The sequence below is a fragment of the Pseudophryne corroboree genome, chromosome 6 (genome assembly GCF_028390025.1).
Source record: "Pseudophryne corroboree isolate aPseCor3 chromosome 6, aPseCor3.hap2, whole genome shotgun sequence".
Lineage (NCBI taxonomy): Eukaryota > Metazoa > Chordata > Amphibia > Anura > Myobatrachidae > Pseudophryne > Pseudophryne corroboree.
In genome coordinates this window covers 224978459-225001702 of record NC_086449.1, presented here as the reverse complement: position 1 = coordinate 225001702, position 23244 = coordinate 224978459, and the positions used below count along the sequence as shown (strand labels likewise).

The window sequence follows — 23244 nt, the reverse complement described above, 5'->3', positions numbered from 1 at the left end:
CAAGGAAGGGGGTAGTATTCCACACTATATTGTGGTACTGAAGCCAACCGGCTCGGTGAGATCTGAAATATTTGAACACTTACATACAAGCGTTCAAATCAAGATGGAGTCACTCGGAGCAGTGATAGCGAACCAGGAAGAAGGGGACGATATGATGTCACTGGATATCAGGGACGTTTACCTACAGGTCCAAATTTGCCCTTCTCACCAAGGGTACTTCAGGTTCCTGGTACAGAACTGTCACTATCAGTTCAGACGCTGCCGTTTGGATGGTCCACGGCGCCCCGGGTCTTTACCAAGGTAATGGCCGGAATGATGATTTTTCTTAAAAGAAACATGGACGCTTTCCTGATAAGGGCAAGGTCCAGAGAACAGTTGGAGGTCGGAGTAGCACTATCTTAAGTAGTTCTACGACAGCACGAGTGGATTCTAAATATTCCAAAATCGCTGCTTTTTCCGACGACACGTCTACTGTTCCTAGGGAAGATTCTGGACACAGTCCAGAAAAACGTGTTTCTCCCAGTGGAGAAAACCAGGGAGTTATCCGAGCTAATCGGGATCCTCCTAAAACCAGGAAAAGTGTCAGTGCATCATTGCACAAGAGTCCTGGTAAAAATGGTGGCTTATTACGAAGCAATTCCATTCGGCAGATTTCCCGCAAGAACTCTTCAGTGGGATCTGCTGGACAAATGGTCCGGATCGCATCCTCAGATGCATCAGCGGATAACCCTATATCCAAGGAAAAGGGTGTCTCTCCTGTGGTGATTACAGAGTGCTCATCTTCTAGAGGGCCGCAGATTCGGCATTCAGGATTGGATGCCGGTGACCACGGAGGCCAGCCTGAGAGGCTGGGGAACAGTCACACAGGGAAAAAATTTCCAGGGAAGTGTGATTAAGTCTGGAGAATTCTCTCCGCATAAATAAGCTTAGAGCAAATTTATAATGCTCTAAACTTAGCTAGACCTCTGCTTCAAGGTCAGCCGGTATTGATCCAGTGGGATAACATCACGGCAGTCGCCCACGTAAACAGAAGGGCGGCACAAGAAGCAGGAGGGCAGTGAAAACTGCAAGGATTTTTCGCTAGGCGGAAAATCATGTGATAGCACTGTCAGCAGTGTTCTTTCCGGGAGTGGACGACTGGGAAGCAGACTTCCTCAGCAGGCATGACCTCCACCCGGGAGAGTGGAAACTTCATAGGGAAGTTTTTCAACATGATTGTGGACCGTTGGCAAAGACCAAAGGTGGACATGATGGCGTCCCGCCCGAACAAAAACGGGACAGGTATTCCGCCAGGTCATGAGACCTTCAGGCGATAGCTGTGGATGTTCTGGTAACACCGTGGGTGTACCAGTCTGTGTATGTGTTCCCTCCTCTGTTTCTCATAACCAGGGTATTGAGAATTATAAGACATAGAGGAGTATGAACTATACTAGTGGCTCCGGATTGGCCAAGAGGGACTTGGTACCCGGAACTTCAAGAAATGCTCACAGAGGACTAAGGGCCTGGGGAGCTAAGAAGGGACTTGATTCAGCAAGTACCATGTCTATTCCAAGACTTACCACGGCTGCGTTTGACGGCATGGTGGTTGAATGCCGGATCCTGAGGGGAAAAGGCATTCCATAAGAGGTCATACCTACCCTGGTCAAAGCCAGGAAGGAGGTGACCGCACAACGTCATCACCACATGTGGTGAAAATATGTTGCGTGGGTGAGGCCAGGAAGGCTCCACGACGGAAATTCAACTAGGTCGATTTCTACACTTCCTGAAAACAGGAGTGTTTTGGACCTCAAATTGGGGTTCATTAACATTTAAATTTCGGCCCTGTAGATTTTCTTCCAGAAAGAATTGACTTCTGTTCCTGAAGTCCAGATTGTAAAGGATGTATTGCATATACAGCTTTTTTGTGCCCCTAGGGGCACCGTGAGATCTCAACATTGTGTTGGGATTTCTTGAAATCATATTGGTTTGAACCGCTCAAATCTGTGGATTTGAAATATCTCACATGGAAAGTGACCATGCTGTTGACAAATATCTCACATGGGAAGTGACCATGTTGTTAGCCCGGGCCTCGGCCAGGCGATTGTCAGAATGGGCGGCTTTGTCTTACAAAAGCCCATATTAAAATTTTCCATTTGAACAGGACAGAACTGGGACTCGTCTCCAGTTTCTTCATGAAGGGGTGTCAGCGTTTTCACCTGAAACAACCTCTTGTGGTGCCTGCGGCTACTAGGGACTTGGAGGACTCCAAGTTACTAGACGTGGTCAGGGCCCTAAAAAAAAATATATATATATATATAGTTAGGACGGCTGGAGTCAGAAAGTCTGACTTGCTGTTTATACTGTATACACCCAACAAGCTGGGTGCTCATGCTTCTAAGCAGTCTATTGCACGCTGGATTTGTAGTACAATTCAGCTTGCACATTCTGTGGCAGGCCTGCCACAGACGAAATATGTAGATGCCCATTCCACAAGGAAGGTGGGCTCATCCTGGGCGGCTGCCCGAGGAGTCTCGGCATTACAACTTTGCCGAGCAGCTACGTGGTCAGGGGAGAACACGTTTGTAAAATTTTACAAATTTTGATACTCTGGCTAAGGAGGACCTGGAGTTCTCTCATTCGGTGCTGCAGAGTCATCCGCACTCTCCCGCCCGTTTGGGAGCTTTGGTATAATCCCCATGGTCCTGACGGAGTCCCCAGCATCCACTAGGACGTTAGAGAAAATAAGAATTTACTTACCGATAATTCTATTTCTCGTAGTCCGTAGTGGATGCTGGGCGCCCATCCCAAGTGCGGATTGTCTGCAATGCTTGTACATAGTTATTGTTACAAAAATCGGGTTATTACTATTGTTGTGAGCCATCTTTTCGGAGGCTACTTCGTTTTGTTATCATACTGTTAACTGGGTTCAGATCACAAGTTGTACGGTGTGATTGGTGTGGCTGGTATGAGTCTTACCCGGGATTCAAGATCCTTCCTTATTGTGTACGCTCGTCCGGGCACAGTACCTAACTGAGGCTTGGAGGAGGGTCATAGGGGGAGGAGCCAGTACACACCATGTGACCTAAAAAGCTTTTTAGATGTGCCCTGTCTCCTGCGGAGCCCGCTATTCCCCATGGTCCTGACGGAGTCCCCAGCATCCACTACGGACTACGAGAAATAGAATTATCGGTAAGTAAATTCTTATTTTTTGTTCCCTGTTTCTATGTGAGGCGTAGGTCATAATGTGGCTGTGAAGAACAAATGTACGTGCCAGAGGCGTTTCAACAGAGGAGGGGGCTCGTGTGCACTTCCGGGTGGGCCCCCTCCTCTGTACGGTGCTGTAGACTCCAGCATTGTTTTGGAGTATACTGCACATGTGCAGGTCTCCGGAAACATGGTACCCGGCATTATCCGGAGACCAATTTGGCTACTGCGTATGCGCGGCGGCCATTTTGGCTGCAATTTTTGCCGTGACCGCAGCGTCTGGCGCTGGACTACGGAAAGGTGCATTTTAAAATGTGTGCAGTGTGTGCGGTGTGGGCCCCCCTGGACCCAGGAGCCCGTGTGCACTGCACACATTGCATCCATTATAGAAACTCCAATGGTATGCATGCATTTCCCAGGAGAGGGCTGCATCCGGGTACAGGAACATTAAGTGAAAAGTATTCTTTCAGGATCTTGATAATCTTTGACTGGAGTTGAGTAATGTTCAAGGGCATTTTGTTAAGACTTTAGGGCAGTCGAGAGGCTGACATATCTAAAAGGTGAAAAGTGGAGGTGAAGAAGGAATGATCGGACCAGGGGTTAGAAGTAATGGCAGAATCAAGCAGGTGCTTTAAAGCTAAAGGGCCACAAAGGAGTAAGTTAATCTTGGAGTTAGAAGCGGGCAGGATAAAAATGATAGAAGAGGTATTGAGGGTGCACCAGGTATCAAAGAGAGTGGCCTCTTTGACAAGCTCTAGTAAGGGGGTCCACACAGGGACATGCAGGGCCGGCCCAAGCTTTTTTTTTTAGTAAGCAAAAATCTATTTTGGCGCCCCTTGATGGGATAAAAAGGGTGTGGTCTTACAAGAAAGGGGTGTGGCTACACAATTGTACTCCACGTGGTACAGGGTGATAGTGGGTGACAGGGAGATAATAGGTTACTGGTGAGGCAGGGGTGACAGGGAGATAGTGGGTGACTGATGTCTCAGTGCCTGATACACATGTCCCCACAGTGCCAGATACACATGTCCCCACAGTGCCAGATATGCCCCCAGTGCAGATACACATTTCCCCACAGTGCCAGATATGCCCCCAGTGCAGATACACATTTCCCCACAGTGCCAGATATGCCCCCAGTACAGATACACATTTCCCCACAGTGCCAGATATGCCCCCAGTGCAGATACACATGTCCCCACGGTGCCAGATATGCCCCCAGTGCAGATACACATTTCCCCACGGTGCCAGATATGCCCACAGTGCAGATACACATTTTCCCACAGTGCCAGATATGCCCCCAGTGCAGATACACATTTCCCCACAGTGCCAGATATGCCCCCAGTGCAGATACACATTTCCCCACAGTGCCAGATATGCCCCCAGTACAGATACACATTTCCCCACAGTGCCAGATATGCCACCAGTGCAGATACACATGTCCCCACAGTGCCAGATATGCCCCCAGTGCACATACACATTTCCCCACGGTGCCAGATATGCCCCCAGTGCAGATACATATTTCCCCACAGTGCCAGATATGCCCCCAGTGCAGATACACATTTCCCCACAGTGCCAGATATGCCCCCAGTACAGATACACATTTCCCCACAGTGCCAGATATGCCCCCAGTGCAGATACACATGTCCCCACAGTGCCAGATATGCCCCCAGTGCAGATACACATTTCCCCACAGTGACAGATATGCCCTCAGTGCAGATACACATTTCCCCACAGTGCCAGATATGCCCCCAGTACAGATACACATTTACCCACAGTGCCAGATATGCCCCCAGTACAGATACACATTTACCCACAGTGCCAGATATGCCCCCACTGCAGATACACATTTCCCCACAGTGCCAGATATGCCCCCAGTGCAGATACACATTTCCCCACAGTGCCAGATATGCCCTCAGTGCAGATACACATTTCCCCACAGTGCCAGATATGCCCCCAGTACAGATACACATTTACCCACAGTGCCAGATATGCCCCCACTGCAGATACACATTTCCCCACAGTGCCAGATATGCCCCCAGTGCAGATACACATGCCTCCACAGTGCCAGATATGCCCCCAGTGCAGATACATTTCCCCACAGTGCCAGATATGCCCCCAGTGCAGATACACATTTCCCCACAGTGCCAGATATGCCCCCAGTGCAGATACACATTTCCCCACAGTGCCAGATATGCCCCCAGTGCAGATACACATTTCCCCACAGTGCCAGATATGCCCCCAGTGCAGATACACATTTCCCCACAGTGACAGATATGCCCCCAGTACAGATACACATTTCCCCACAGTGCCAGATATGCCCTCAGTGCAGATACACATTTCCCCACAGTGCCAGATATGCCCCCAGTACAGATACACATTTACCCACAGTGCCAGATATGCCCCCACTGCAGATACACATTTCCCCACAGTGCCAGATATGCCCCCAGTGCAGATACACATGCCTCCACAGTGCCAGATATGCCCCCAGTGCAGATACACATGCCTCCACAGTGTCAGATATGCCCCCAGTGCAGATACACATGCCCCCACAGTGCTTCCCACAAAGCCAAATATGCCCCCAGTGCAGATACACATTTCCCCACAGTGCCAGATATGCCCCCAGTGCAGATACACATGCCTCCACAGTGCCAGATATGCCCCCAGTGCAGATACACATGCCCCCACAGTGGCAGATATGCTCCCAGTGCAGATACACATGCCCCCACAGTGCCTCCCACAGTGCCAGATATACCCCCAGTGCAGATACACATTTCCCCACAGTGACAGATATGCCCCCAGTGCAGATACACATGCCTCCACAGTGTCAGATATGCCCCCAGTGCAGACACACATGCCCCCACAGTGCCAGATATGCTCCCAGTGTAGATACACATGCCCCCACAGTGCCAGATATGCCCCCAGTGCAGATACACATGCCCCCACAGTGCCTCCCACAGCGCCAGATATGCCCCCAGTGCAGATACACATGCCCCCACAGTGCCTCCCACAGCGCCAGATATACCCCCAGTGCACATACACATGCCCCCAAAGCGCCAGATATACCCCCAGTGCTAATACACATACCCCCACAGTGCCTCCCACAGCACAAGTTATGCCCCCAGTGCTGATACACATGTCCCCACAGTGCCTCCCACAGCACCAGATATGCCTCCATAGCAGATACACATTTCCCCACAGTGCCAGATATGCCCCCAGTGCAGATACACATGCCTCCACAGTGTCAGATATGCCCCCAGTGCAGATACACATGCCCCCACAGTGCCAGATATGCCCCCAGTGCAGATACACATGCCCCCACAGTGCCAGATATACCCCCAGTGCTGATACACATGCCCTCACAGTGCCTCCCACAGCGCCAGCTATACCCCCAGTGCTGATACACATGCCCCCACAGTGCCTCCCACAGCGCCAGATATGCCCCGAGTGCTGATACACATGTCCCCACAGTGCCTCTCCCTCCCCCCCAAAAAAAGTGCTGCTCACCTGCTGCTGTGAGGGGAGGAGAGCACAGTGTGCGCCTCTCCTACCCCTCAGTCTCCAGCGGCGGTGTCTATCTTCAATTCGCCGCTGGCCCGTGAGACAATCAGAGCTCGCGGTCTGGCAGGAGCCTCAGCTGTCAGTCCGTGAGCTCTGATTGGCTCACGGGTCAGCGCCGAATTTAAGATAGTCACTGCCGCCGGAGACGTCTGTGCGCGCCAGGCAGCAGTGGCCGGGAGCGGATCTTGCCGCTTGCTGGCCACCGCTGCTGTAGTGCGCCCTCTACTGCATGGCGCTCAACACCGCTGCGAGCCCGCGTATGCGTCGGGCCGGCCCTGTTGACATTAATGAGAGGTAGACTTGTCCAAATCAGGGTTAAGAACACAGTTAAAGTCCCCTCTGAAAATAGGTTCGAAACATAATTTGAGAGAAATGTCTGTTCTGTTTTATTGCCTCAAAAATATTGGAATTTGTGTCTAGAGTCTTGCTATCCAGAAGGTGAATCAGAAAGAATATTTAAAGCTGTTTTTTATTACAATAAATTTTTGTAGTCATTTTTCCAGGATGTCAATGGTCCCTCGTGCAAAAGCACTCTGTGGTGGTTTATTTATATGACTGCTACTGCAACATAATGTATTAGTGGGGTGTAGTATGAATTGACGGTGCTTGGGATCCCAGCTCCCAGCATACCGGCGTCGGGATCCCGACCGCCAGAATTCCGGCAGCTGTGCGAGCGCAAAAGAACCCCTTGCGGGCACGGTGGCACGCTACGCTCACCATGCTTTTTATTTTCCCTCTAGGGGTGTCGTGGAACAGCCGGTATATCAAGTACCACCCGTATTAGTGTATTTGCCTTCCTTCTCTCAAGATGGTTCTTAGAGAATGTGTAACTTAATCTCTAAATTAGAGCCAGTAAGAATGCTCCTCAGTGGTCATGTGATGGCAGAAGTAGGGGACAGGGGGTCGTCTCTTCACAAACTCAGTTTGTTTGCAGATGATGTTGATGTACTCTTGTTTATTACAATCCCTGACACTACACTGCCTGCCCTACATGAGATTATTAAGCACTACAGTGCAGCATCTTTTTAGAAACTCAACACGTCAAAGACGGAAGCTCTGCCACTGAACCTGGAAATGGATAGGTTGTCTGTATTTAAAGTGGATGCGGTCAATTTACCTACAGTCAAAATCCCGAAGGTCAAAATACCGTCAGCCAGTGACCGACGGTCAAAATCCCGACAAGGTCAAAATCCGGACATGGTCAAAATACCGACAAGCTTATAATACCGGCATTTAAAATGTCGACAGGTCAAAAAGTCGACGTGTTTTTCATGATTTTTTTTATTGAAACCGACTTCTTCATACTTGACCATCACAGTGGATCTGGATGTGGAATATATACAAATATAATTGGAAGAAAGACTATATCTTGTACCTCGGTATTAACATCCCAAACTCTTTGTAAAAAATAACAGATATCAATTACAACCTGCTTCTATCTCAGATAGAAGCGTTATTAAAAAGGTGGTTAGGTTTGGAGGTGTTGTGGCTGGATAGACTGGCAGCATTCAAAATGTCAATTTTGCCTAAACTGATGTAGCTCTTCCGCTTGATCCCTTATCTAGTCCCCCAGAGGGTCATTAGTCAAGTACATTCTGTGTTACTTAGATATATTTGGAAGAAGAAACCTCCCAAATAGAGTTTAGCTGATTAACTAGAGCACGGAGATTTGGAGGTCTTGAGATCCCCGATTAAAGAAATACCAACTTGCTTGCCTTGTAGCACAAATAAGTGATTGCTCTTTACCTGCGGGTAGGAAACAGCAGGTGGACCTAGAGAAACAGCTCTGTGCTCATGTTCCGTTGATAGACTTATTGTGGATTCCGATCCAACAGAGGCCGCTCTCACACACTACTCCCCGTGCTATCTTGGATTCCTATAAACCGTGGGATACTGTACCTTAGCGGTACCCTCTAAAACTGTCTCTCTACCTTCCTGTAAACTATCTCTGCTATCTTGGGCCCAATCCCGGACTTAAATCTCTCTAAATGGATGTCCTGTGGTATTGATACCATTTCTGAGTTTGCAGATGGTACAACAATTACTTTGTTTAGTACTTTACAAAGTCACTATAACCTCCCCTCTAGAGAACTATTTCCTTACACTCGTATTGTTCATTGGATAACTAGTTCATTACAGTCTTCAGGTTCAATACTCTTGACACCCCCCAACATATTAGAGAAGATCGCATCTAATAACGCCAAAGGTTCTTTTAGACTTTGGTATGCTATGGTGTACAGCTCTGGGATGGAAACAAAATCACCCACACAACTGAAATGTGAAGCAGATCTCAATTGCTCATTTGCCCAGCAACAATGGGAGTTGATTTACCTCTCGTCACATACTATGTCCAAATGTACCAATCATGTAGAAATGCACTTTAAACTATTACACGGCCTTTACTTTACTCCAGCCAAGTTACATAAGATTTGGCCTGCAGTATCCAAACTATGCTGGAGGAACTGTGCGGAGATAGGAGATATCTCCCATATTTTTTGTCCATGTCCTATAATCCGCCAGCTCTGCATTGGAAGAGCCCCTCTCCTCCAACGCTTCTAAAAATTGTCCGGAAGATCCACCACACCTTTCAAATGGAGGTCTCCGGTATACCCTACTCATTTAAGGCTAATTCCCCACTAGTTAAATGGTTCAGGTGGCATGAGTATTCGACATCACAAGACGGGGCTAATTTAATTCTGGAACCAGATTAACTGTATGACCTGGAATTGTAGAGTTCCTAACAGTATTACTGTTTGTGTTGACACTCTATATTGTTCCTGTTTTCTATGTGTGATGCATTGTATATATTTCATGTATATGTAACCAATATGGAAGTTGGGCTTTGCCCCCCCCCCCTCCTTCCTTTTTTTGTTTTTCTTCCTTTTTTATTTTTCTCCTAATTCTCCCCATTCTTCCTTCTGTATCCCTCCCCTTATTTCCGTGATTTACGGAACTAATTTCTCAATAAAACACTATTGGTGCAAAAAAAAGAAGAACTAGGGGCCAGGGTACTGTTCTATGAAAGCGCATGCTGAGAAGATATCCATTCCAAAGCCTATTGTTTTGGGAGCCTGGGTAATTTCCTAGAGTTAAATTAACAAAACAGGTATTGCGGCTGTACAAGGACTGCACAAGTAAATATGTTTAATGCAAGTTTGGTGGTAATCCCTTTCATATGCACAGTAGTATGAATGAAAAAACAAGCCCAATCTCTGGTGCAAAATTCCATTTTCAGCAACAGTAGGGCTTTTACACTAAAATAGGATGCTAAACGGTACATTATATTCAATTAGCAGCGATGGCTGTGAGGTGCCGGAGTTTCAAATGTTTAACCTGCATCTCACAACCACCAACATTTTTTCTCCAACCCCATAGATATGTGCAGGGAAATCTGCTATGTTGTTGTACTGTAATCATAATGATGATGTACAGATGATAAACAATTATTGCCAATAATTAACAAAAAACAAAAGACTGCATATTTCATATGGAGGCACATGTAATAAAGCAATATTTGCTTCTCTATCCTGCTGTTTACTTCAGAAATATATTCCACAGCAAAAACTATGCAGAGACTTTCAGACATTCCAAATCCCATATGGATGCCGAAATATTGTGTTAGTCCTGGGAATATCTGGATTTTTGGTGATAGGAGCAATTTATGAGGGGGGGGGGGAAGGGGGGCGGGCATGTGCAGTCTCCGTGTCAGTCACCCCCCTCTTTGCTGGCACAGTTGCAGATTAGACTATGGCACTGTGCCAGAGACCACTGCATATGGTCATGTCTCCGGAAAAATGGTGGCTGCACCATTTTCCTGGTAAATTCTGCAACAGCGGTGCTGATTCAGGAGAGGTATGCTGCGCAGTGTGGGTCCTGTACCCAGAGGATAGCAGCACATATCCACATCCACCGTGATCACTGTACCAATGATCGAATGTATTTCACCCCTCCTGGGGCTTCATCACAGATCTCTCTCTGATAAAGCTCCAGGAGGGGGGAAATGCATTAGATTATTGGTACAAGCTAACTGCCCACTTCGTAGCCTGCTGCACTGGGAAAAATAACCCACACCCAACGCACCCACACTACATGCTAAACCCTCTGCACAAGCTGGACCACACCCCTCTTAGTGAACTATATCGGAAGGGCAAACAGAGGAGAATGAAATCAGGGAGCAAGGGAAGCTTCTCCTGGAGCAACAGGAATTTACCCTTCCTATTCACATGCCGCCGGACCCCAAGCCAATAGACCAGACCAGGGACTTTCTGGGTATTATTTCTGGAGGGGATCCAGCGCTTATAAGGAAGAAGGACACTCTGAACCACAGCATTTGCCACAAGGTTCTGAACAACTTGTGGGAATATCACATTTAACCCCTTACCAGTAAGACACCTGAGTGGGACGACACTTTATTAATTTTTTCATTATTTAATTTTTTTCTATTACCATATCTGCTGAGTGGAGTATTGCTCAACCCCTGCCTAAGGTGGAGGCGATATTTAATAAGAGGAGTGTAGCTAAGGCTAATAAGATAATTAGGGATTGCAGTCACCGTTGTTGTTGAAATTTTTTCCCTCTTGCCCTCTGGGAAGCATTATAGGTGTCTTGGTTGCCATACTAGTAGGATGAGGAACAGTTTTTTCCCTTCTATAATTGTTGGTTTGAATCTAATTTATCAATTGAAGCATAAGTGTTCTGTATTGCAATTTCACTTCATTTTTTTAAAATGTTTTTAGTGACAATAAATTATTATTATTATTATTATTATTATTATTATTATAATAACATTTTCTACTATCTCATTAAGTACAATTTGCATGGTTTAAGGGACATTTATAATAAGAACAGAAACATTTGTGCATGCTCTCCTCCGCTATATACTGTATGTGTATTTTAATTATAAATAATTTCATATTGTATATGTATTTATGCACTATGGGGTCATTCCGAGTTGTTCGCTCGTTGTCGATTTTCGCAACGGAGTGATTAAGGCAAAAATGCGCATGCACATGGTACGCAGTGCGCATGCGCTAAGTATTTTAGCACAAAACTTAGTAGATTTTCTCACGTCCGAACGAAGAATTTTCATCGTTGAAGTGATCGGAGTGTGATTGACAGGAAGTGGGTGTTTCTGGGCGGAAACTAACAGTTTTCTGGGAGTGTGCGGAAAAACGCAGGCGTGCCAGGATAAAACGCAGGAGTGTCTGGAGAAACGGGGGAGTGGCTGGCCGAAAGCAGGGCGTGTTTGTGACGTCACACCAGGAACGAAACGGGCCGAGCTGAACGCAGTGCAGGAGTAAGTCTCGAGCTACTCAGAAACTGCTAAGAATTTTCTATTCGCAATTCTGCTAATCTTTCATTCACAATTCTGCTAAGCTAAGATACACTCCCAGAGGGCGGCGACCTGGCGTGTGCAATGCTGCTAAAATCTGCTAGCGAGCGAACAACTCGGAATGACCCCCTATGTCTCAAAATCAAGAACTGAGTGAATAATCGAGGTAAAAGGTGAAATTTAGGAATTCCACCAACCATACTGGTGGAAAAGAATATATTTATACTTTATTTTTAAACACAATTTGAGGTCTATTCTATTCTCACAGTAGGATCTTCACCTGTTACATTGTATAAAAATTACTTTGACAAGCTGAAATAAGAGAACAGTAACAGAAAACTGCTATTATTTATCAAACAAGAAAGCAATCACAGGAAAACTCCTTATATATTCAGTTTTATTTATTCTATTTTTATATTTATTTTATTTCATTTTAGTATATGACTTTCACAATAAAAGCCATACATTTTATGAAAATTTAGTAAATCTTTTTAAAGATAAGAGTATGTAATTGTCATAATAATTCCTATACAAAAAGTGCTCTCTGCATCTTTACACACACACACACACACACACACACACACACACACACACACACACACACACACACACACACACACACACGGGGGGGGGGACCCCTTTAGACAGATTGAAACATCTTATTTATATATAAAATTCATCCAAGGTATTAGTGCAGTCGGACCGTCGTTTCTGCCAGGTTGGTGGGATGCTCTCATTTAACACAGTCTATGGCCTATATATATATATATATATATATATATATATAGATATAGATAGATAGATATAGATAGATAGATATAGATAGATATATTTTCAAAAAAATCAATTGCAGGGTGGTGCATGTGTCCTAGAGAGCAAAGTCTCTTTGATTTCAATGTGCAGCACCATCTTCCTGAAGATGTCACTGGGAAGATGGCGCCAGCCATGGAGGAGGGACCCACTTCTCATGTGAGTACATAAGTTAATTGGTTATTGATGCCCCAAAGATCAGCTCATTCATGTACTCTCTATGCATTGAGTATTCTAGGAATTAGGTTGTCTATCACCACCCAATTCAAAACTGGTATTAAAAAATAGAAATAAAATTAAATTAAAAAATAAATTAAAGAACCAGGAAATGAACATTTCTAATAAAGGTGCACCATAAAACAGGCCTGTGCCCCCTGACATTTTATCACTCACAACTGTGCTCATATGACAAGAAGAAGGGGTTTTCTGACTAGTCTTGTACTGATGATACACAATGAAATGTTTTTTTTTTTTTTTTTAAAGAACTGAATGGGCATTATTTTCCTTATCAGATTACTTTGTGATGCCACTGAAGTGGGCTATTATGTCGTAATATATAGTACAGGTTGAGTATCCCATATCCAAATATTCCGAAATACGGAATATTCCGAAATACGGACTTTTTTGAGTGAGACTGAGATAGTGAAACCTTTGTTTTTTGATGGCTCAATGTACACAAACTTTGTTTAATACACAAAGTTATTAATAATATTGTATTAAATGACCTTAAAGCTGTGTATATAAGGTGTATATGAAACATAAATGAATTGTGTGAATGTAGATACACTTTGTTTAATGTACAAAGTTATAAAAAATATTGGCTAAAATTACTTTCAGGCTATGTGTACAAGGTGTATATGTAACATAAATACATTCTGTGCTTAGATTTAGCTCCCATCACCATGATATCTCATTATGGTATCTAATTATTCCAAAATACGGAAAAATCCGATATCCAAAATACCTCTGGTCCCAAGCATTTTGGATAAGGGATACTCAACCTGTATCGGAATAATGTGCTAGCAATCAAAGCTGGAGGCTGGATATGACACACACACAAAAAAAATCTAGGGAAGTCTTTGAACTAGAGATTTTTTGAATGGGTGAAATTAGCCTTGTATAATTCAGTGGTCATAACTTTTATTTAGCGGATAAAGAGAATTTTATGTAGTCACATTGCTTATTGTATGGGTCACTGCACCGTCTTCTACCATAAAAGCCAGTAACACCTGCGGCTCTTTATACTATTCTGCAATATTCTAACCCTTCCTATGCCACACAACCTGTTAAAATACAATCCTTATACAGGTTGAGTATCCCTTATCCAAAATGCTTGGGACCAGAGGTATTTTGGATATGGGATTTTTCCGTATTTTGGAATAATTGCATACCATAATGAGATATCATGGTGATGGGACCTAAGTCTAAGCACAGAATGCATTTATGTTACATATACACCTTATACACACAGCCTGAATGTCATTTTAGCCAATATTTTTTATAACTTTGTGCATTAAACAAAGTGTGTGTACATTCACACAATTCATTTGTTTCTTATACACCTTATACACACAGCCTGAAGGTCATTTAATACAATATTTTTAATAACTTTGTGTATTAAACAAGGTTTGTGTACATTGAGCCATCAAAAAACAAAAGTTTCACTATCGCACTCTCACTCAAAAAAGTCTGTATTTCGGAATATTCCGTATTACGGATATGGGATACTCAACCTGTATTTATTTTGAAAGTAACAACATAAGATGAACTTGTAGAACAAGTATTTCATACCCCAGTTTTGCCTGATAAGCTATACGTTGTTCTATTACTTACTTCTTCACTGTGATTGGTTAGGTTTCCTGCAACAGTAAATTGCAGGTTGCACTTGGGGAAGGGGGGGGAGTGCAATGTGATCCTGATGGCACTAGTTTTCAGAGATGGTTTTTGTAACCGCAATATTGTGGTAGCTGCAGTCATGTTCTGCTCTCCATCACGGCTCAGCGCAATAATAAAATGCACAAAGTATTGCCTTCTTGCATCTCCAAATCTAAAATAAAAATAACAGCAGGGTCCTTTTTTAATTTTTTATTCATGCTCTGGTAATTAGTAGCATTAATTTTCCCTTTTAATGGACATTCGGGCACATGGGTGTATTTTAATTTATACAGATAACAGTTATTGACTAACTATAATTGATGTATACAATTATTAGTGGAGATTATATAGTGCTAGCAATATTTGAAAATACTAAACAAGAAATACATAGACAGTGATTGTCAGTCAGACTCTTCTCACTCTCTCATCTATTCAGTATTTCGTAGATTTGTTTTATCGTCATTGTTATTGAGAGGAGAGGAATCAGGTGAGATTAGATGCTGATAATAGTATTGAGATTTTATTGGAACGGACTCAGAGAATTGACAGACTGAAATACTGTGTAGGTTAATTAAAGCATTTTCTTCCAGCGTTGTCCTGTCTATATTAGCCATAACTTTGGACTCTAATAAAAAGAGTAATCAAAGGATGCCGGAATTTATGGGTTGTAATGCATTAAGCAATGCCATTCATCATTTTTCCCTTGTGTCTGCAGATTGAGTGGTATTAATCTTTATTTAAAAATCTATTCCATGTGTGAAATAAACTTCTCAGCTGTGACACTTTTACAGTACGAGGAATTCAGAGTTTCTTTTTTCCTAAAGCGATATTATTTCAAGAAATGTCAATAAATATGGTTCAGTGCTAGAGCAGTGTTTATCAAGTTTATAAAGATGAAGTCTTTATGGAACTACGGTACTTCCTAATTATGATCTTAATGTAATCCAACTGTGATATTGGAGGATAAATAGGAGGAAGTTTGCCCCAGACATACCTAAGGTAGGAAATCATTATGTACCAGAGTCAAATTAAAGAGTTCTTCTTAAAAACGTCTATCAGGGTCCTTTTATTTTTATGGAAATGGCTTCCTCCACCGAAATTGTAGCACTATGTGGCTACATCACTTGCCAGAAGCTCATACTATAGCCCTACAGCTGCGCCGTCAATGTGAATGACAATGTTTCTCTATTAATCATAAATTCAACAACTGTGATAGGATATAGCAGTGTTCGGGATGGATCCCGATGGAGACAACCCTGATTGGGGCTAGGTAAGCATACTTAACCTCTCCCAATACCCTCTAACCCTAACCCTCCCTTCCCGTAGCCTAGCCCTATCTCCCCCCCCCCCCCCCCCGCAGCCTAACCTTAACCCTCCCCAGTGGTGCCTACACCTAACCCCACCCCCACCCACAGGCTAAAGGGGGTACTCACAGAGTGATATTCTAAGCAATCTGACTAGATTGCTTAGAATGTCAGCATGATCGCTCCGTGTGTAGCCCCCTCAGCGATAGCGATGCGCGGCCCCGCACATCGCTGTCGCTGCTGCTAGATTGGCCTGCATGCAGGCCAATCTAGCAGGTCACTCACTTCACCCGCTGGGTGAAGTGAGCGGCCCTCCCGTCTCCCCCCGCACGCTCAGCACAGATCGCGCTGTGCTGAGCGGCGGGAGAGATGTGTGCTGAGCGGTTCACTCAGCACACATCTCTCCCAAATCGGCCTGTCTATATGGGCCTTAACACTGACAGTCCCTGTATTCTTAAGATCAGGATGCTGCCGGTCAGGATTCTGGTGGCGTCATTTAATCTGGTGTCGGAGGTCTAGCATCGGCATTATGGCCACGTGTCGGGATTCCAATTGCCGGCATCCTAACCGCATCCCAACTCGACAGCATGCTGAGGAGCAGTAGTGTAGGGGGTGGTGTATAAAGAATGGTCCTTTAGGCAGCGGCAACAAGAAGGGACACATACTTTTATCATTAGGCCCCCAACAGGGTGTAACCACTGCCAACAGTAGTACATTAATTGTTACACTTCTCTCAGCTTTCCTAGAACCCCAGCTAATGTGGATAGCTTGTGTAGCTGAATGGGGAAGTGTGTATGGGCCTGTGTTGTAACGTCATGGGCATCAGACTCTACCTGCTGGCGAAAGTAGGGCGCTATGACTGAATGCTTTCACTTCTCGGAATAGTACTCTAATAAAGTAATGACCAGTGATACAACTAGAAACAGAACAAGCCTTCTTAATGTGTTGCTAATTAGTATTTAAAACATCAATAATGGAAAAATACCTATAGAAAAATTGTGATGTGAACCATGTTGCACAAAACATCTCACTCTGAAACTGTAAGTCATTAAAGCTCTACAGGAGGGTGCAAGCTCTCGAGAGGTTATTCTTATAGCTGCAGTTACCGTGTAAACAATCCCTGTTGTTTGTGTCACTGTTCTGTTTGTGTTAGTGATCAAGATGTGTTTTATTTGTAACATTAACCGTCCCTTATGGTATGGAATAAAAATTAGAACAAGCAGAGAACATTGCTTTCATGTACTATTTATATAGTAAAGGGAAGAAATATATACTTAATAAAAAAAAACAAAGGTCTCCCAATAAATAACACCGATTTGCAGACATTTTATACTTTTTTTCTGCTGCCTTTTATCTGAAAAACATTAAACTTTATACACCTCTTTCTAGCACAGTGGTTCCCAAACTTTTTTGAATCACGGCGCCATACAATATCAGAATTCTTTCATCACACATTTAGGCCCTAAGTTTCTTATTTATAAATTCAGAAAATAATATTATATTAAGTAAATATATTTATATGTAAGTATATTTATACTGAATATACAGTACTTATGTCTTTATATGGTGAGGGGAAAGATTCTCTCCTGTATGTCCACATATTTTATGATTGGCAGCCTCCAGCACTGGTTTTGCTTATTACATTGACTATAAATAATATGAATCGGTCCTGGACCACCAAACCAAGGCTCCCCTGCAAGTGCCCCAAGGCTCCCCAGGGTGCCACGGCATACAGTTTGAGAACCATTGCTATAGCTTTAAGTTTTCTGCATAGCTTCAACATTGCTGCACAAACTTTATGAGTAAATAAACAACCTTCATTGTTCCTCCCATTGTTAGGTATTGGCTTTTTGTTTTGTTTGTGTGGAATTCTCTTATTTGTACATAATTTTCTCATAGATACAGGTGTACTCTGAAAACACCTCTTCATGCCAACCTATCAAGTTCGCAAATAACCTTCTCAACCACCCTAGGCACTGCTACTTGATTATCACCAACGTATACAGCTCACGGTTCACCCAAATGTACATTCATTGGCGGTAATTCAGACTGCATTGCTGCAGTGGCAGCGATCGCAGTCTGAATGACTTTGTGGAGTGCGCACGCGCAGCTGCCGCACTGCACGTGCGCACCTTGGAAGCCCAGTGAGATGCTATCAGCATCTCAGGGCTGCGATCGCCTCTGCCTGATTGACAGGCAGAGGCGGTGAGGGGGCGTTCCCCACACGCACCCCTCTTGTTACGCCCCTGGTTTTCCATATTGTAATGCGCTACATGTTATTCTGGTGCAGTGTGAATAAAATTACTAAATAAATATATTTCAGTGAGTGTACAGAAAGTGAGGCAGAGAGGTCACAGTGTAATGTAAAAAATACAGTGGGACTTTAAATATAAGTCCTCATAATAATGAGCATGAATCAGGATAATTAGAATCACTGTTAATCAGCTGCTGTAGCATGTTAATTGTAGGGATTATTAAAGACTTTTTCATTAGCCAAAATTAACCAGAGGGCCTTGCAGTCCAATAATGTGATGACTCTTCTATATATCATACATTTTTTTACATGTGTCCTCAAACATCTATGTATTAGCCGCAGTGTAACTGGCATATTGCGGCATTTGAGAGGCGGCAGTCGGCACCATTCATTATAAATGGGGCATGTTACATCCGTTTTGTAGGCGTGCCAGGCCCAGGTTCTTACCGAATCTTTTTCTGTTTTCATTCAATCTAACCATTAAAGTGCACCCAAGACCACTGTAAATAAAATGACAGAGTGAAGCCGTGCTGGGCAAGTGGCAGCTTTGGGAGTGTTGGGGGAGATGAGCGAGCGTCGGTGCCTCTCCACCAACTGTCAGTAAAGAGGAACCGAGTGACAGTTGGTGGGGGGGGGAGACAGATGGCAGCAGAGAGGACACTGTGGTGCCCTGCAGAGTCCGTGGGGTCGGTTGCATCACAGTGCTGACTGGAGTAAATTTACATTACATGTCAGATAGGATATGTATTGGAGACCTCCAATCGGCACTGCTTGTTGGATGGTGTCATACAGAGGGTTAAATTAGGAGACTCAGGTAAATGTAAGACCAGGTATTATGGGGGAGAAGCAGTAACAGTGATACAGTACCTCTCCTCCCCCATGTATGAGGGAGGAGAAGTGTGCTGAATAACAGGGGCAATATAAAAGATAGCACGCCGATATCCAGGGCAGTGTTAGAATGGTCAGTTGCACTGACCGTTCCGACACCTGCAACTATACAATCCTGCCAGGGCTGTATACAGTCCCTGGCTGTGGCAGCTGCCGGCCCCGGAATGAATGTGAGATCTCACGAGAGTAGCAAGATCTCACACATTGGGGGTCATTCCGAGTTGATAGCTCGCTAGCAGTTTTTAGCAGCCGTGCAAACGCTATGCCGCCCCCCACTGGGAGTGTATTTTAGCTTAGCAGAAGTGCGAACAGTTGTATCGCAGAGCGGCTGCAAAAAATTTTTGTGTAGTTTCAGAGTAGCTCAAAAGCTACTCAGCGCTTCGATCACTTCAGACTATTCAGTTCCGGATTTGACGTCACACACCCGCCCAGCGTTCGCCCAGCCACGGCTGCGTTTTCCTTGGCACGCCTGCGTTTTTCCGAACACTCCCTGAAAACGGTCAGTTGTCACCCAGAAACGACCACTTCATGTCAATCACTCTGCGGCAACCAGTACGACTGAAATGCATCGCTAGACCCTGTGCAAAACTGCATCATTCGTTGTGCCCGTACGTCACGCGTGCGCATTGCGCCGCATACGCATGCGCAGAAATGTCGTTTTTTAGCCTGATCGCTGCACTGCGAACAAATGCAGCTAGTGATCAACTCGGAATGACCACCATGAGCTGATGCGCTGTGTGCTCTAGTAGCGATCGCCAGAAGGAGGAGTTTTCACTACTGCTTCCTGCTTCGCCTCGCTAAAGAGGCAAAGCAGAAAATGTTAATACATTTACCCCACAGTACTGAAGTCAGAGAGTCAGACATAGGTCTGTAACTTCTATTGCAACACAGCACATAGAATTATTAGGGCTCCTTATTAGTGGCTGATTCAATTAGTTGGATGCCTCATTTCTTCAGTTTATAGCAACTGGCTATATATACTGTACTATGGGGGTCATTCCGAGTTGTTCGCTCGTTGCCGATTTTCGCAACGGAGCGATTAAGGCAAAAATGCGCATGGTACGCAGTGCGCATGCGCTAAGTATTTTAGCACAAAACTTAGTAGATTTACTCACGTTCGAACGAAGAATTTTCATCGTTGAAGTGATCGGAGTGTGATTGACAAGAAGTGGGTGTTTCTGGGCGGAAACTGGCCGTTTTCTGGGAGTGTGCGGAAAAACGCAGGCGTGCCAGGATAAAACCCGGGAATGTCTGGAGAAACGGGGGCTTGGCTGGCCGAACGCAGGGTGTGTTTGTGACGTCAAACCAGGAACGAAACGGGCTGAGCTGATTGCAGTGTACGAGTAAGTCTCGAGCTACTCAGAAACTGCTACGAATTATTTATTCGCAATTCTGCTAATCTTTCATTCGCTATTCTGCTATGCTAAAATAGACTCCCAGAGAGCGGCGGCCTAGCGTGTGCAATGCTGCTAAAAGCAGCTAGCGAGCGAACAACTCGGAATGACCCCCTATACCAGGATAGTTTTTTTACAGTCTTATTTGTCAGACTCATTTAGGCAGATTTAATTAGACAGGAGGTGCTCTGCACATATAAGCGCAGTTTCAGTATGTTGATTCCTGCTAGGCTAGCACCTCCATAGCAGAAATCAGCAGTGACACATCCTGCGAAGCTGCTAGAAGCCTCTCCGGTGGCAGCTAGTGGGTAATTGACTCATCCCCATTGTATTGTATGATATGTGAGCACAATAAGAGTGACCAAATAATGCATGATGCAAAATGCTTTACAGATAGACCCATACCAAACTATAGACACGTTTGTAAAATTAAATCAATTAAAAAAATATGTTTGAATGAAAGCAAGGTCTGTAAGCATGGATAATATTAGCAAAGTTATTTAATCCTGAGGAGTTTCTGCCAGGGAGCTTAATTTGTACTATCAATATGAATGAGTCATGTCTGCCAAAGTAAAGAGTCTGTGCTGCAAAAACTGTAGTAAGCAGATACATACAGTGTACTTGTTAATATGCACAAAAAGAAAATATACAAATTTTCAGGTTTTAGATCCGAAAATTAGATTTTCTTGTTATCGCTATTTGCGGCAGTAAGAGATTCTGTGCTGCCTCGGTGTATGCAAAATCACATCCAGGGACAAGGGCTCTGTACTAGAATACCATTCCTGTGATGTGTAAAATAAAGTTATTGCTGATTACATCACTTTACTTAACGCTATAGAATCCCGGGCGGTCTACTGCACATGCCTGATAATTAGACCACACATGTAGTGATGGCACAGAGGCTTTTGGATTCCCAGTGCTACTAATACCCTTTGGTGTGTGCACCTAAATGGGGCTATGGCTTCAGGGGAAGCCCCCATTTACATAGCTGCATTCCTAGAGATCCTGGGCTACTCCCAGGGACTGCCTGCACTTTTGGCTCCTCCTGAGTGATAGGACCCAGGCGATATACGGTAATGTAACAGTGAAACACCCTGCTCCCAGTCACTGAGATGGAGATGTAATTTTGGTGCACCCCCTGGAAAGGTGAGACCCAGGTGCAGTCTGCACCCCCTAGTGACGCCTCTGCCCCTATGTGCAAATAGGGGAGCCACACCAACTGCCAGTGAGTCCCGAACAGTAATGTTTGGCAGTGTTTGGGGTGGCAGTTGGTGTGGCTCCCCTATTTGAATTTTGGGCCATGCAGCCCCACCCCTGGAGCCACCACTGCATGTAGATGTAAGTTGTATGGCCCAAATAAGCTGGCCCTTTATATGTTTCAATTAACATTTAGGGCCCAATGTAATAGAGTGAGAGTTTCAGAAAGTGAGAGATTTGGTAAGCTTTTCCAGTTTTTTTTAAAAGTGGCAATCATTTACACTGCAAAACCAAGTTGATCTTGCTGTGTAAATGATTGCCACTTTATAAAAAACTGCAAAACCTTACCAAATCTCTCACTTTTTGAAACTCTCACTCTATTACATTTGGCCCCAAGTGTTGGGTATAAAAATGTGTCTGCACACATGCGCCGCCGCCTACACCTATACCTACGTTTTGAGTTGCACACATCTTCAGAAAATGCTTGAGACGAATATCGTACTGTATATTTGATTATATTTTGAATTTGCGAATCCCAGAATCTGCGAAAAGCCGCACACTGTATGCTAGAGATACAGGGCTCTGGCTTTTCCCACACACTAATTGGTTTTACACATGTACAAAGAAGGTTATTCATGCTAATTGATGCGACCGCAATAACCCCGCACCTGGCGGCGGTGTGCATGCACAGGTCCCGTCCTGCATGTGCGCTAGCGGCCAATGCGATCTGATCGACAGGCAAAGACGTTTGCAGGGTGGATGGGGGGCAGCGATATAGGGATTACATATTCTGCTAAAAAGCAGAATCTGCAATCCTTACTGAATAACCCCCAAAGTCACATATTAAGAACAAGAGAAATTGGCATTTGAAAATCTGCTGCCATTCTTATTGAAAAAATGTGTAAACAGACTGGGACCGTGGTCACTGGCTATTTACTACCTGGCGCTTTACCTGAATGTAGTAATAAATACAGTACTTCTCTAGCTGCAACATGAACACAGTTTGCTAAGCTGTATAGGAACGGGATACGGTCGTTAGGTCGACAGTCATTAGGTCGACCACTGAAGGTCAACATGAATTACAGTAGGTCGACATGTGCTAGGTTGACAGGTCAAAAAGTCGATATGAGTTTTTCAATTTTTTTTTTCATTTTTTGGATTTTTCCATACTTGACGATCCACATGAACTATGATTGGAATGGTCGCTCGCCATGCAAGGGGTCACGGTGCACTAATTGGGGTTCCCCGTCACTTTATGAAGAAAACAACACCAAAAACAGTCCAAAAACTCATGTCGACATTTTCACCTGTCGACCTAGTACATGTCGACCTAATTCCCATGTCGACCTAATGCCCATGTCGACCTAATGCCCATGTCGACCTTCAGTAGTCAACTTAATAATTGTCGACCTGAGTTGAGTCGACCCAACGACCCATACTCATAGGAAC

At 44.4% G+C, this 23244-nt stretch overlaps 1 protein-coding gene and 1 long non-coding RNA gene across 3 annotated transcripts in view; one reads left to right on the top strand and one right to left on the bottom strand.

The window, feature by feature from the left end:
- The window catches only part of LOC134931894 (uncharacterized), a 155342-nt gene extending 136442 nt beyond the window's left edge, over nucleotides 1-18900 (bottom strand). For both annotated transcript variants that reach the window (XR_010179196.1, XR_010179195.1), the window contains exons 1-2: nucleotides 18764-18900; nucleotides 14717-14930 (exon numbers count right to left, since the gene is read on the bottom strand). This is a non-coding gene — a long non-coding RNA (uncharacterized LOC134931894). The remainder of the gene's footprint in view (nucleotides 1-14716; nucleotides 14931-18763) is intronic.
- The window catches only part of SLCO3A1 (solute carrier organic anion transporter family member 3A1), a 619509-nt gene that overhangs the window by 241151 nt on the left and 355114 nt on the right, over nucleotides 1-23244 (top strand). The gene's annotated exons all lie outside the window — the stretch shown is intronic.